Genomic DNA, 17,500 nt, shown 5'->3' with positions numbered 1-17,500 from the left:
ATCATAAATCCAAAGGACCACGTAACTTCGAACATTTCTCTATAGTTACGTCAAATGTTGACGTGTCTTTCTCTCTCCTAGAATTGCTATGGGTACGAGAGCCCGTCTGGAATTCTGGCCTATTCGCGAAGAAGCGTCCAAACGAGGATGCTTGATCTCATCGCCGATGCTCGGGTTCGCCAGAGATCGGAATCTCAATAGGGAATGTTTCGATCTTCTATAGACTCCCAGCCATTAGAATGCATAGATATTTTCTCTCATATCTTTACTGCAGTGTTTATCTACATACTTACGCACGCCTTCAACTGCTTCAATTTAACCAAACAGCTTCAGCTCCGAGTGACTGAGCCCTTCTTATTCGCCCTTGGGTTCGGAGTGAAGCGGCACTAAAATCGTTGCAAATCCATAACGATCCCTAAGGGTCTTCTCACTTAGATGACACTTTTAACAAACCGTTTGGTGCCTAACCTAGTTAATAAACTCGGTGCTGCTATAGGGCATTGGTGCACTTATCTGGGTAAAAGAAATTCTGTAGTTAGGGATATGAAATCTTTAAAAGCGAACGGTGTAGGTGTTTATATATTCGCAAGGCTCATATACCACTCTAACATATGCTTCGCTGCCTCCAGTTGGCCTATTCGTCCGTCTTCTTTCGATATCAAACGTCTCTTATCTTACATAGCCAGCGGACCAAGCAAAATAGAACACTTGGTACAGTTCTGTACAGAACGGTGTGACCGAATATCTCAGCTCTGCAAATACAACCGTGTGAATGAACTTCTAAGTTGTGCTTATCACCCACTCGGTAGGGTGATTTTCTCTCTGATTCTCGTTGAAGTCTTCAAAGCACAACTTTTTGCTCCGACAAAGATTGCCCATCTTAATTGACTGTCTGAAGCTAAAGACTTTGAGATTGAGAAATGTTTTGAATCTCATCATCACTCAAGGATGTGGAAGCAAAAAGCCAAGCCTTCCAGCGCGTCGGCGTGGAGAGCATATTGCACTATTACCCTGCATTCAAAAATTATCGACTCCACCTGCAGGTAGCACGGGTGCAACTTGGAATCTCCAGCTGAGCTGGTGCTGTGAGAACGAGTTCGAATTGGGACTGAGCGGTGGAAATTGAGGAAGGTCAGGCAAAGGACCCATTGAATTCAGACTGCTGATTATATCCATGTCGCTGAATAAGTCGAATTCATTGATGCTGTCTGAGGCCACGAAAGAGTTCGAGCTGTTAATATCTGAACTCACATCGACATCCCCGTAGGACATCCATGTCAGACCCGCCAATGAGCTCTGAATTTCTTGCGCATGAGTTAAATGCCGGTGCAATTGTGATAGCTCTTGCAGTGCTCCCGGAGAATCTATTGCTTCAAAGGCTTCTTTTTGGACAGGATTGTGGACTCCATAGGTTGACGTCCCCATAGTTTGGGCAGCTCCAGTTATCCCGTCCTTTTTCCTCTTGTGCGCATTTGTCTTCTTCGGCTTCCTCTCCTTGCTTTTATCACTGGATGAATTTCCACTTATGGTGGCCAAATTGTCACCGTAGTCCGAACTGCACGAATTCCCCGTCAGCTTCTGTACAAGAGCCCGGAAGTTCTCAGGGTCCGTCTTGATCAGCGTGGGAGCGAAGATATGCACCACTCGGATGAGGGGCTTGGCACGGCGCTCCTGAGGGAAGCTGGGGGAGGCCTCAGGGCTAGTGGAGGGGGACTTTACGATTGAGTGAGAGGAAGGACAGACACGGGGGACGGGTTGGCAGAAGGGAAGGGGAGGGGAAGGGTGAAGGGAAGGCTTAGGGGCCATGATAATTACAACTACTCAACAATATTTCTCTCTCTCTCTCTCTCTCTCTCTCTCTCACAGACACACACAAAGAGGCGAACAGCAGCGTGCAGGAAGCCAAAGCGCGAGCTCAAATGCAGTGGAAGGTCAAGGAAGCCAAAATGGGTGGGCAAAGGAGCTCATACGCACAACAGCGAGGAAGCCCAAAAGCTTATAAGTGGAAGGGGAAGGAAGCCAGAATGGGACGTGGGCAAAGGAAGCAATGAGGTAGATACGAACAAGAGGAGCCAGGAAGCCCAAATGGGTGCGCAAATGCAGAGAGGAGGGCTGCGGAAAGGAGGAGTCGATACTGATGAAAGCTCCAAGGATGCAAGAAGGGCAAGGAGTTGAAAGACATGCAGTGAGGAGGACAGGCGAGGGACAGAAAAGATGAAAGCAGATGAGAGATGGAGGACGAAGCGAAGGATGAATGCGAGGGTGGCGCGTTGTTATATATATACGTTATAACAAAGCTTGGCGACAACGACCACGTACGTACTTTATAAACCGCCTTACCCGCCTTATACTTGCCCCAGTCAAAGCCTCTAAGCGCGTCCCCTTAGTTTAGCCGCCCCCCTATCTTTAGTTCTCCCCTCTCCTTTATTTAGCGGTCCTCCCTCTCTCCCCTCAGTCCCCTCCCCTCTCTCCCCCATTTTTGGTGGCTCCTCTACTTTCAGCCCCCCGTCATCATCTGCCCCACACGTTTTTTGTTTGACCTTCTGGCCCGAGAGACTTTGTAACCCCCTCGATGAATATCTATTTGCTATATCTTGCGTGCCGAGATTCGTTCAAAGTCTTGGAAGGCCAATCAAAAACTCCGCACTGCCCACCATCTAGAGATATATATATTTCTAGTGCTTCTAAGTTGTAACTTGCTTCATCTAAGGTTCGTTCACACTCTAGGAAGTCCAACCCCACCATCTACATATATATATTTCTAGTGCTTAAAACTTCTAACCCATAACTAACACAATTTAAGCACGAGCCCCATGCTTGAGATAGGTCCATACCAAGCACTAGTCTCTACTTAGGGTGATTGCATGCCACCAAAGGGTGCCCAAACATGGGCAACCAAAAAATGTCATGGATAGTCTTCAATTGGCAGGGGTTTACACACCGCCCTACAAAAAGGTAGCATCTAATAGTGAGTTGTCCTCTACTTGAATTCAATTGGTTGGCAATGGTGCCCAAGCTTGTGCAACCAAGCTTGCTTGCCCAAGAAATCTCCTAATGGGCAAAAGGTGGTAGTTAACTCAGCTCTTCGAATCACCTAAATTTTTGCTATGTGTAAAGGGGGGTGCATGCATCCACACCAATGGAGCATTCCCCCATTATCGATGGGCGGGCAATCCTCAGTGTGTAAATGCCTTATAGCCAATGGCAAAGTAGATGGAGCTCAAATTTATCTATAGAGCCTCCCTCATCTTTCAAGGTAGTAGATATGTTTCATGTTACTTAAGGGTTACTCATTGTTCTACTAAATTCCAACTATGGGCATTACAAATCCTTGTGACAAGATAAGTAGCTCCAATCTTCTTTTGATTCTCTTAAGAAACACAAGGCTTATAGGGTGACCAAGCTATACCTTTTAGCTATTTGATATTTTAAATAATACACATATTATAAAAAATTAGTTGTTGCACTAAAAACTCTTAGTTTTAAACTTGAACAGTACTACATGCCTAATCTCCTCATGGCACACACACCAATTTATGCCAAACCTTGGCCATTGAATACCACCCATCCAAAAACCAAAATATGTTTTTATTCTCTTTCATTTCAAATGCATTTGAATCTCACCTCTATAAAACCTATGCCCATCAAAACAATGCCACCATTTTATAGGCCTTTTAAGCCCCTTTTAAGTTGTAACTCTATTTGTGTAGCATTTTCTATTTTATTGAAAGATGAGATGCATGCATTAGACATTGAGCTTCTCTATTTAAGCGTTATCATAGTGCCCTTCATGCGGCCCATCTATCACTTTCATTATATATGATTGGATCCTATTTCATTATGTCTTATATTAAAACAAATGCAAGATATTTACTTAGACAAGACTGAGTCTTAGGACACGATGCTCAATATACATGCAACATTAATACCTCCTTATCCTCTTTTCTTAATTATTAAAGACCATGCTTTATTAACTGCTTGAATTTTAAAAATAATGAGTAAAGGAAAAATACCTTATATTTTACACTTGTTGACTCTATCTCAATGGATATACAAGAAATTTGGATAAAAAAATGTCATGTAGTATTCATATCCCTTAGAAACCATAGACTATATATACATTACAATATACTTCATGAAGATATGAAGCCATAGACTATATATACATTACAATATACTTCATGAAGTCTTTTACTAAGTTTTTAATGTAGTCCACAACACCTAAGTTTCAATGGTTCTTTGAATAATACTTAAAAAATATATGCGGCTATCTAGAATAATATTCACATACTTTTATGCGTAGAAGTTGTCAAGAGATGAGAAAGTAAGCTTTCTTTTCCTTTTCTTCCTCAATTTAATTGACTAGATATCAAGTGCCATAACATCTGAACTTTATCAATATTAATTCATAAATTATCATTTGCCTTCAAAGCTATGGCCCAATGATTGGAGGTTTAAATTGTGTAATAAAAAATTTATGTTCCCTCAGCTTGAGCTATGAAAAACTAGACTCCACTTCTTTTCCTCTAGACTATAGGACAAATTTATTTTGAGCTGAATGAAGAGACTTGTTGAAAGCTTTGTATAGTATTTAGGTCTATTTTGATGGAGGAAAATACATCGATTTTTTACACATATTAGTACATTTTAAGTACTTTAGGCATACAAATCCAACTTATAAATTAGCATATCTAAAAAATTCAAAGGTCAACTGATGCACCATACCAAGATGTCTAAAGATATCTACATAAGATAAATTTTTTTCCTCATGAGCTAATCAACATGGAAGAAGAAGATCAACTACAACATAGAGTGACAATCTATAGGCACATCTTACTTATGCAAAAAAAAAGAGGTTAAAATAAAAGAGTTGAATATATCATTAGTGGGAGGGGAAGTCCCAAAAAATACCCCTACAAAAGATGGCCAACTGTGGGGGTAGAGCCCTAGGCCTACACTCCTAGAGTAGAGAGAACTCAGTTCAAGATTGACTCAAGCATCGGGAGCTAGATCACCCAGGCATTGGCTTTCCAGTGACTTAGTCTATCCTAGAATCTCAGCGAGGTTTACAAGGATTTAACTATGCCTAGGCCCTACCCCCTCCCCAAACCCCGGGGCAAGATCTTTCCTAAACACAGCTTGGTTCTTGGTTGACCAAATCGACAAGCACACAGCTCCTCGAATAAGAGGCTAGCAAGCTTGCAATGTGGAGGGTAGTCCTATAGAATCCCCCAGCAGACCCAACTTCCAGTTATTGTGACTAGATAGAGATTTGTCATCAAGCCAACATCCCTCATAGCTTTCTCGACTTTCTTCCAACACCCTCTGACAATAGAGCATTGCCACATTAGGTGCTACACCAATTCCACCGGATGACCACACAAAGCACACAGGGGGGAGACTTGGAAGATTTTTGCTAGCTTGCATCTAACCGACAGCCATTGATTTAAAGATCTTCCAAAGGATAAAACTGAACTTGCCTAAATAGTAGATTTGTCATGCTTCCTTGAACTTGCTATGCCATTAACCATGAGCACAATGGAGGCCCCACTTTTTATTCAGACTCCAGACTAGTAAATGACTTTCCAATAGTCCCCTATAGATCAATTTGGTTGAGATCTTCCTTAACAGGGTATTCCCCAGATGCCACTGCATCAACCGCGTACTTGGAGAGTCTATGGCCACTCTTCTGGGACTCTTAGCAGCACTAGATGCATCAATGTGGTCTCCTGAGTTGTCAAATGGATATTGCAAGCTAATGTCCACTAGAGGGATCCAGTTACCCCTCCTGGGGTCCCATATTTGGGACCAAGATCCTAGCCCTTTTTTGTAAATGATGCATGCACATCTAATGTTCAAATGTGCTTGCAAAGCTCCGTTATATGTTACAGCCTTGCTCCACCAAATAATTCGCTCAACCCCGCATCGTCCTCCTAGATTCCTCCACGAACACTGGTCAATTACTGTCCTCCAGAAATAAAACATTACGTTTCCCATAGCATGAGCTATAAGACATTAGAATTACTTTTATGCGTTTTCGACCACGAGGATTCTCTATGTTTATTTCATGATGTTCCTTTAGAACAACACAAAGTTATTTTTATCTTAGTATGAATCCTTGGTCAATGGCCAATAAAGTTGTTGAAAGACTTTATTATGACCTAAGGTCCATTTTAAAGGGAGAAAATACATCAATTCTTGATGCATATGAGAACACTTTAAGTACTATAGGATACAAATTTAACTCATAAAATAAGAACTTAAAAAATCAAAGGTCAAGGTGATATAAAATAACAAGATGTCTAAAGGCATTTGCAAAACTTTAAAAAATTGCTTCATGAGCTAAATAGCATGAACAAAGACAATCAAATACAACATAGAGTGACATCGAAGGCACATATTACAAGTATGCAAACTTAGAAGGACAAATAAGACAACTAGTTAAAAGTATCTTTGCATGATAAGATTATATATTAACTAAATAATATATATAAGCTAAGGACGAAAAAAAGTTTGCATTAGGGAACATGACCCCTTAATCTAAAGATTAGCAAGGATTTGTAGGTGAATTAAATAAGTTGGGTGACTTAATCTACCAAATTAATTTGATTTAAACGTTCTTTAATGAAAAGCATTGCATGTACTTTTCTACATGTGAGGTTGTCAAGGAGGCATTGCGAGGCATTGTGCTATATATATATATATATATATATATATAGATAGAGAGAGAGAGAGAGAGAGAGAGAGAGAGAGAGAGTAGAGTTGACACCTATTGACACAAGGTTGGCTAATCATAGTGTAGATAGGCATCTATGCAAAATAAAGCATTGGGACATGGAAAATAGTGAGATTGCACCCCATGCTTGTCTCATATGCAGATAAACTCATCCACAATCATTTAATTATGGCAAGAGGGGACAAGAGGAATGGGTGGATACTCTATCTCAAGGACTAATTGATTTGATTTCCCTAAAATGATATTGTCATAGGTTGTATACACTATAGGTATGAGAATGATTGTATGGGTCTACGGACCTCTTAGTTGTAGCTAGCATGACATGAAAGCCTCAATTCTACCTCAAGAAACGTCTCATACTAGTTGATTATTGTCAAGACATAAGTACTAGGAAAAGAAGATGTCTAGAAATAAGTTATCATATATAGGTGATGTAGCTTTAATACATTGTGGTGATCCATGCAAGCATTGCTTATTGTGAAAAACCAACATCCATTGATAGAGCATGATGTCTTGGATGATCATAGTGCACATAGATGATTACTTGAGAAAGATTCGGACATGGGGAGAGAGGACATGCCATCCCATGCCTACTCCATAAATAGATTACAACATTCATAGTAATCATCAAATCATATTGAAAGAGGGCAAGACAATTGTATGGTTTCTCTATCTCATGATCTAACTAGGTTCTTTGAAGTGCCACAAGTTGTATACATTATGGGTAATGAACATGTGTGCATGCATGATGAGTGGCTTATATATTAACTTTGAATTCTTATATTAATGTTTATATTTTCAATTTCTTTTGAATGATTGTATGTATTTTGCTTTTAGACTTATCATCTTCACTAGTAGCTTGAGTTTAACATGAATGGCAACACCAAAGTGATAGGGTTGTAAACCAGATTCATCTCATAACTTAAGTGTTGGTTGTGTTGGTTAAAGTTTTAAGAAACTCGCAGACTTGCAACCATTTTCATAATCCATTAATGTGATTTGGCATGAAAATTCATATATAGTTCTTCGATGACCCTACCAAACAAATTGGAAGGTGCTAGGGACCTAGAGTGGAAGTAGTCATCAAAGCCATAACTAGCAAGAGAGAAACCCTAGATGTTGATGATATTATATTTTGTAAGAATATTAGGGGGATATAGAAGTAAATTCAGCCCTAGGTACACAACCAATGTAGGACTCTAGATTGTGGTTGGTTTGGCCACTAGCATTCAAACCAACTAACATGGCTACTTGCACTATCGAACAAACCATCGTGCTATGCTTGGTGAATGCAGCAATGTATCCCATTCACATGCATGGGCTAACAAATAAACCTCAAAGAAAGTCTTTCAAATCATGGTATGATGAGCAGGTGAAACAAGATATCTTCAAGATGATTTGTTGGATTGATTACCCTCTAAACAATTGCAAAGCTACCATTAGAAAAATCCATGGCTTTTGTTACAAGGGCTAGCCCTAGCTTTACTATACCATATTACAATGCTTCCTGCAATGAGATGTTGAAGAGTTGTTATGAAAAGATGAAACTCGAGGTGCATCACGTAGTTCATGATGGGATCAAGAGATTGCCTACACTATTGTGAGTGATAGATGGAAGAATGTGTCTAAGTGCCCATTAACTTCCAAATGTGAGCCTTTTTATAAGCATATTGACGTAGGAATACATATTGAAATGGGTGAAATACATTGCTAAAGAGCTAAGCAAATAAAAAAATATATGATAATCTAAGGTCATGAGAGATAATTTTGAGACTTTAGGGAAACCTAGAAAACCCCACCATTTGGGTGTCACAATGCTCTTTTCATTGCTTGGTCTTGTCCTTGAGGATTGGTACAAGAAATTTGAAACCTAGTTCTTGAAAATAGCTATGACGAGGGGAAATGAGTGAGAAGCCTTTCTATTTAAGCATTTAACTTGCTTATAATATCAAATAATAGAAAAATTGACAGATAGAAAAATATCTCATGATCCATCAAGTTCAAGCCTACCATTTATGGTGGGAGAGACACTTTGGGGGCCACAAGAAATTGTGGTCCTACATTATGCATAGTTGTGAAACGCCACCACTACACATCCAACCATGGTGATAACCCCATGGCCTCGACACAAGATTATGGAGGTTTGAAAACCATTACTTACACAAGTTTATTAAATTCTTTGGAAATTATTTGCGTGTCGTCTTTCCAAACATTTTTGTGGAAAAAATACAAGGTTACAATCCTAAAGCATATTGCATTATCTCTTCATTTGTACATTGGTAAAAAGATGTATAATTGAAGAAAACTTTGCAACTCAATGACTCATATTTTGTAGGCTAGGGCTTATATTATATGTTGCAGCGATTCCCAAAATGTCATATGACTCACATGGCATTAGAGCTTGGAACCAAAAATATGGTAAAATAAATATATTTTAAATTATCTAATTTAAGCAGTCTTAATCTTGCAAAAAATGGACAACCTTCGTACAATTGCTTCTAACCTTGATAGTATTTCCAGGACACACCAATTGAAATGGATGCTTGCATGGTATACAATAATATCTTATGGTATTATTAAAATGTTATTGATATATGGGACACACAACCCCATCATTTATTGAAAAGAAAATGCGAGTGTTGAAAAATTGTATTGACTACCTTCAAAGATGGAACATTAGAATGCTCCATGCAAACCACAAAGGTACCACCTACTTTATAGGCTACCAAGTCCTTATCTCCCAATGCAAATCCTTTCTAATGTCTACATCCTCCAACCATGGTAATGCAGATTAACACACTTTAGTCATCCTGATGTACAAATCTCAACACTCCCCCTCAATACAAAATGGGTGGAAACTGCACTAAATCTAAAGGAGAAGCGTGTATATTAGTTACATGCTTATTACAAGGTTTTTGATATAATATAGGAAATGGTGTTATATTTGACACAACACACTACATAAGGAGAGTGCATTTGATTAATATGACCATGCAAAGCTGCTTCAACTCCTTCAACTCCATGTGGGGTACCTTAGTCATCCTCACACAATGACCAAGTGATATGCACATGGGTATAAATGGATTTTGCGAGCATGCATGGGATTTTCTCTACATATGGTACCTCCACTAATCCAAGAGGATAGAAACACCTCCTTTGAATGGCAATGCGGGCAATCCTCTCTAACGATGATGGAAGTAACCTCTTCCCTTTCACGAAGGCCAAGATTAATGCCATTTTGTAAAGGAGTAATAGAAGGCATGCCACATCAAAATGTCCATAAAATTTATAATATAGGCATATAGCTAGAGTAAAGAACATATGTCACTTTTATAGTGACCTCTCCAAAGAATCCCATAAATCTTTTGCTATAGAGAAACTTCACCAAAAATAATGGACGAGTCTATCATCAAATGTAGCAAAACATGAGCGTCAGCTCACTCATTTTGTTCTGAATTAGATGCACTCTTAAGATCATAATTTCTCCCAAAAGGATATTGTAATAACCTCTTGATAAAAAAGAGTTTTTAAAGGAACTTTTTCCATATTACAAAGTGCTTGTCAATAAAAATATCGTAAGCCATTGACACCCAAGAAATAGAAAAGAATTTCTGATAATAAGGTGCAAAAGAAACTAGGTGCCTCTATGAAATGATTGACCTTGAGCCATTAAAAGAACCTTTGCCACGTTATTAAGGCCCAAGAGACATTAAAGTGACACAAAAACATGAAGAAAAAGTTCCTAGTGTGGCTTAAAAAACAAGTCATTTGAGGTGTAACAAAACAGGGCCATAAGGGGCTAAATGGGATAGTCGACTTAGTGATTGACTTGCCTAAAGAACCTTAGAGAAAGAGGGCCTATGATATTTTTCCACGTGCCAGCCTCGTGCTAGAATATTATGAAGTCATTGAAGCTTATTGCAAAGAGAAAATTGCACAAAAGAAATATGAGACATGCATCTATGTCATGGGTTTCATTTGAGCAAGAGAAAAGAGAAGGATAATACGTCATTTGAGCTCTAAGAGGCTTGATTTAGAGGATTCTCAAACAAGATAGTTGCAGTAGACTCAACCAAATCAAGAGAGAAAAGGATCGATTGTAGAATCATGAAAATCGATGATACAAAATAGAGATCTCTCAATCATATATCTGATTTGAACAGCTATAATAAAGCAGTTCTTGAAAGAGTGAATCCTGAGAAAAAGAGCCTACAATAAATAACCAAAATGGTCCTTCTAGAAATAACAAAATGTGGGACTACATTTCTTAGAGATGTGTGAGAGCAGAAAGCTACAAAGATTCCATGGAGCATATAAGAGCTATAGCACTAGAGTAGTACAAGGTACTTTGTGGCAATAGATCAACATCCACTACAAAAATGATGACTTGTAATGGAGCTTTTAAAGAAAAACACGATGAATCGGTAACATGAAGGAAAACATGAGGAATCAGTAACACCAGATATTAGTTTGTCAATCGATGTAATCCACCAAAACAAAGAAAAATAAAGGACTGCATCAATCGTAAGCTATTTTTGATAGAAAAGAAGAACTTTAGGAAAAAAAGATTGTAACTCCACTGTCCAGGCTACATAAACATCTGGCAAGCTTGTATCTTGATTACAAATCAATTGCTATAGAAACAACATTCCTTCTCCAATGTTGAAAACGTTTAGATAGTAATTTAACTAGTAGCTCTAGCGAAACAAGAATATAGTGGTGACAGAGAGATAGTGCCAGCCTAAAAAATTGTGAAAAAAAAGGGGACCTCTACAAAAGGTTGTGTGTTGGCCACTTTGAGTCATAGAGGGCTTCAAACATTGAGAGAATAGTAGCATAAGGCTTCTAATATTTAGAACAATAGTATAAAGTAGACCTTAAATAAAAACAACATAGCAGTAGGACTGAAAGAGGCTATTAGAGTAAGAAATACGGAAAGACTAGAAAGGAAAGGGAGAAGAGCAACCGAATGATCTAATACCATGTTGGAAAAGTATGATCTACAAGGAGAAGAACACTCACAAGGGAAGGAGAGAGAATGGAAGACCACACAAATTTAGAGTGTATCCAATATCTACATCCTCTAACGTTGTTGTAGATTTAACACACTCCAATAATCTTGATGTGCAAGTCTCAACATCATTGATGTATTTAATAAATAGTAAAAAAAACCTTGAATATTAGGAAACTCGCCATAGTGGAGAGACCTCCCCCTATTATCACTTCCTCTCCCTAGTCCCCCTCTTGTCCTTGTAGCCGCCTACAACATTTACTCACATGATGGGTATCCAAATCCTTTTTGTCTTGGCTCTCCCAATGTCCCTGCTCTCTTAGTCTCTAATCTTGCATAGATTCAGGGATGATTATCTTACATTAGTTTTGTAATAATTGAAACCTTTACAAGGCTTGTGAAATTTTGTAATAAAAATAAAGGCTTGGTACATTTCCTAAGATTTGAAACTAGGTTTAAAAAATGTAAAATAAAAGCTTGGTACGTTTGCTAGGATTTGAAACTAGGTTTAAAAAAAGCTAAATTTAGCCTTCAAGATTATAAACCTTAATGAGAATTGCTACGCACACAAGTATTTGGTGAACCTTAATGACATGCTTGGAAAATGGTTATCCTCATCCATTAAACACCCACCAAAAGTAAGATATGGATTGAAACAAATCTACACTTGTAGGTGCCTTACTTGGAAGGTTTAGCATGAGTATTGATACAATCTCACAAAATTTTGTGAAGGTTTTTTAATATGCAAAGTATTCATAGTAATGTTCTTGCACAATTCTTCATCAACCAAAAGTGTTGCCATCAGCAAGGGTGAATTTGATTTTGTCCACGATGGATTTCTCTTCCTCTAAAATTTCTTCTATTGTTTTAGTGTCCTCCTTAATGACGTAATTTATTTCTATAACCTCTCTCATAATGCCTAAATTTGTGACAATAATTGCACTACACTTAGACATAATTCTTGATGAGTTTCCTTTCCTCTATTTGAAGAAATATCCTTGTTTCGATAAATTTCTCTGGTTAAATACTAAGGTTTCTTTTTTAAACTACCTCTATTGAATGATCTTCCTCTTTGTTGGAATGGTTTATGGTCTCACATTATTGTACTTAGGTTAGTGAAGGTGTCATTTGTATACACAGGTTATGGGGAACTAGCACCAAGTCCCCTCATGTATATAAGTTCGTTCTTCTCTATAGATATACATTGTAGATCATATTCTCTGGTGTGTGCATTTTCTCTCATGTGTGTGACATACATTTGTCATTCTCTTTCCCTCTTCCTATTGGAGCTAGGTCTCCTTGAGTGACCTATCGTTCTTCATGTTGCAAAAACTAGTCACAGAACACAACTAGGAGTAGACTTGGAGAGAGGGGAAAGTTGAAAGAACACTGGCATTGAGGCTTGTTGAGAGAATGAGCCATTCAAAAATGTTGCAAAGACCTTATGCTTAGTGCTCACCAATATTCAAAGGCCTTTGAAACTCATGCAATAGTGCTATATGCAAGGTTTTGGTATGGAATACTAGCCTAAAGTGAGTGGGTAAGAAAGAAAGCTTGTTGCTTCCTATGTAGGTAGACCTACCTTAACAATGACATTTCAGCATAAATTGCACAATGATGCTTCAACACAAGCAATTGCAGAAGATCCAAAGATGAAGTCATAGAAAAGGCCTTGAAATAAGGTGACAGAGAGTCAATGAAGTGAGGAGAAGGGTGCAACCTCCAAGGTATTAAAGTGCTAATTGAAAATGACATGACATGTTAGTCAAGGGCCCCTATTGTGCTTTTTTGGGTCTACCAAAGAGAACCCATTGTCCTCTCACCTGGTTTAGTATGTTGATGTATGAGGAATGTCTCAATATATTTTGGGACTCCAAGTTCTCCATCTTTGATATTTTGACACAAAAATCTGTCGAAGAATTCACCACAATTCTGACCTGGCAAGTGTAGTAGGCAGGTGTTTCTTTGTGCGGGGCTATTATCATCATTAGATGTGATTGTTGGAGCATCATATATTGAATGCCACCAAGATAGTATTGAGAAGGGGCTTTTTGATTAGACCTTTTTTATCCACTCTCTTTATCCACCTCTTTAGGGGCTACTTTTTTTTAAGGTTGAATGGCATTATAGCTGCAATTGCAACAGGAGGCCTAGACTTATAAAAACCAAAATCTGTAGTGAGCTTCTCCACGTGCACTTTATTCAACCTGAGCTCTATACACATAGCTTAGAGGATCTTTTAGACATTTCAAAACAAGATTGGGAAGGTAGCATGCAATCCAAGACAACAGCTGTACCCTCAAGTTGAAGGAGAAAACAATAAAAAAATAGAGGTCTAGCTATAATAGTATAAGCTTAAGAAAAGCTTCAAGGATTCATAGGAGTATAAGGCTGACGGTAGCATTTTTCAAATTCCACCAAGCTCAATGGTTTCTTGTGTCCTTTTTACATGTGGCCTTCACAAGAGGCCCCATTCCAATACCACTGGTTCTTGCCTCATCTTTCACCATATCCCCTACAGTTGCCCCTTCCCCACTACAACTTTGCACATCACTTGTAGTCGACGTCCCTTTTTGTGTTGGCATTAGATTCTCAATAGGCACACTCTTGCGATGCCAAGAGTTTGTGAAACGATTCTATGATCATCTTTGTGTCATTGCCATCATATGATTTGCTTATCCAATCCCTTGTATGCATGTTGTCATCCACATTAGCTTCATACGTGTTGCTTCATACTCTGTAGGATCCAAGAGGGATTTCTTGTTTTGTTTTGCACTAATCGACAATCTAATATCTCCTTCCTTTTAGAATCCAACAAGAGAAGTAGATCAATTCGATGATGCAATTGAACAAATGAAGGGGATATTATAACATAAGATGTCACTCTAGGTTAGCAAAACTTGAGGCATACAACTTTCCTAAAAGGAAAAAGTCAATTAGTTAACGTCAACTTCAATACCTCAACCTGGATGGGGTTACAAACCTGGTGGAAGAAGCACCTGAAGAAGTATACATGTAGTAGCCAACTAGGATTTGACGTAGAATGAAAAGATATGGTATGCAAATTGAAGAAAGCACTACATTTTTTTTTTTTTTTTTGCGGTGAAAGTATCAAGTTTATTAGATTAAAAAAAAGGGAAAAAATAAATTACATTCCTGACAGTTTCGTTTTCTGACAGTTCCAAATCCATCTTTGAAGACAAAAAAGACAAAAGTTCCTTCTACCAAAGCCTTGCCATGGCTTTACAGGCTTCGTTCTTGTGGCCAAAAGGGGTTAAGGTCCTTTGAACTTCCTCCATGTATATTGGGATCAGCATTCTCCCTGAGGCAGCCTTTGGAATGCTTCTCCATTTCTAAATTTCCATATGATAGAGAGGATTACAGCCTTGAGTGGCTGGACTGATTGGTGGGTCAGCTTATTGAACTTTCTTTGTCGTTGTGGAGTGCGGTTCTCCAGTGGAACTTGATATGCAGCTTCATTCCAGATAGTTTCTTCTCTACAGCTGACCACAGTTCTCTTGAAATAGGGCATTCCCACAGCAGGTGCATGTGTCTCTCTGAATCTGCTACAGAGTGGGCATTCTGGGGGTATGCGAGGGTTCCATTTTGAGAGCCTCGCTCTAACTGGCAGCTTTCCTATCGCTATTCTCCATAATAGCACGTTGAGTCTAAGTGATTGGGTAGCAGACCACACTCCTTTCAGTCTTGACAGCCATCTGTTCACTCCATCCTTAGGGGCATGGAACTGCCCTTGGCTTCGAGCCACAATTGCCCTTGTTGGGCCCTTCACACTGCGAAAATCTTTGCGTGTCAGTCGGTTAAGGGGTTTGCCACTGGAGGTGACAAAACCCTTGAAGTCCCTTTCGTCTCTGAGCTGGTTGGTCGTTGGTCAGCTGGGGTCGATTCTTTGTATTGTGCTTTCAACTAGCTGTTGTTCCCTGTTGCTGAGACCAAATTCCTTCGCTATCTGTTCCACCCTCTTTCAACTGTTGCCTACTGGGTCCCAGTTTTTCTTGTAGATAGTGAGCCCCTTCCTCGAGATACTCTTCGCTATTCTGGGGTTTTCATTTACTACTGCTGTACCAACAGAAAAAGCCCAGTCTGAAATCCAAATAGATCTTCCTAGTGACGCATCCCCATAGAGACTGCGGAGGCCAATCCATTTAACTCCTCTTGTCTTTCCCTTCCAAGTCTACACCAGTTTGGAGAAAACCTCTGATTGGGGGATTTTAACTTTCAAGTCAGAAAGAACGTTGTCCTGCCATGGGGTGGTTACATGGTTTGGCGTTCAGGGTGATCATTTCTCTTGCTATTCTTGCCTAGGGTTGGCTGCTCCCTAGCTATGTTAATGTTTTGGAGCACAGTGCATCATTTTTATCTTTCATGCTTGTAAGGCCTAGGCCTCCTTCATCCTTGGGTGAGAAGAGCAATTCTGCTCTAAAGGCCCTCCATCTGCCCTCCCAGACCATATCCAAAATGCATTTGTCCACCTCTTTCAGGCACGCATTTGAAAAGGGGAGCAGTGATAGAACATATACTATCAGGGACTCCAATATGTGTTTTGCCATTGTCAGTCTGCCGGTGAAATACAGCTGCTTGCCTTTCCACTTGTCAAACTTGCCTTTTACTTTCTGAAGAGCCCACTCGAACTTGTTCTTTAGGTTGGTTCCTACTCCTAAAGGGCAGCCTAAGTATCTGACGATCTGCCCTATAGGGATCCAATTAGGTAGTACCCTGCTTGTCCAGTCTGATCTTGGCCTCCAAGAGAGCTAGAGGGCCTCGGTCTTAGTGATGTTGACTATGGAGTCAGATAGAGTTGCAAATTCACTGAACATCTCCATGAACCTACTGATGTTCGTCTCAGATGCTTCTAGAAAGCTAGTATTATTGTTCGCGAAAAACTGAGTGCAGAATTAGTGTTCTCTGGAAGTCTTAGGCCCTTGATAAGCCCTCTGCTCATGAGATAGTCGAGCTAGCATAGTAGTGGTTCTGTGGTTAAGGCAAACAACAGTGGGGCTAGCAGGCACCCCTGCCTCACTGACCTCTGAAGTTTGAACTTTTGGTAATGATACCCACTGATCGAGATGGTCACCCAAGCGTTTGACAGGAGCATTTTGGTGAGCCCACAGAACTCTGACCCAAAACCAAAAGCGTGCATTGTAGCTCTAGATCTCCCATAGTCTTTAGCTGCTTGTGTCATTGCTCGGATGCAGTTTCTCCAAGTGTTTGTAGGGTTAGCATGCTTGGCTGCTACCGTTCTCCAAGAAAACCTCATTGAATCATCAAAGGCTTTCACTCCCAACATTGAGGTATTTAATTTGAAGGGGAGCGGACCCTTGGAGGTCAAGTGGGTGTCCAGCAGCTCTATCATAAGTATCAGAGGAAAATGATCTGACGCGAAAAAGTCGTGTAGAATTTTACCTTGTAGGAAGGGGGAGATCCAGTCTCCTTCTTTGCTCAAGTAGAATCTATCCAGCCGGGCTGCTCGCCAGGTGTCGTCTCCATGCTTGTTGTGCCATGTGTAAACTCTCAACTGTTGGGAGCGCCTCAAAGAGCACCCAATCTACCAATCTGTTGGTGGTCTCCAGCTGCTTCCATGCCAACTGTTCCTCGTAGGACATCGCCGAGCTCTCGTGGGATTTGTCCTGGGGGCTAGTGATGCAGTTCCAGTCGTCCATTAGGATCACATTCCTGTCTTCAATTGTTGTCCTCAACCTTGTCCACAGCTCAGCTCTTTGCAGGCTGCATTGGGG

Source organism: Dipteris shenzhenensis, chromosome 29 (genome assembly GCF_047967505.1).
Source record: "Dipteris shenzhenensis isolate YYH24624 ecotype China chromosome 29, Dip_SZ_1.0, whole genome shotgun sequence".
NCBI classification, from domain to species: Eukaryota; Viridiplantae; Streptophyta; class Polypodiopsida; order Gleicheniales; family Dipteridaceae; genus Dipteris; species Dipteris shenzhenensis.
The sequence above is the reverse complement of the archived record's forward strand: the minus strand, read 5'-3'. Positions refer to the sequence as shown.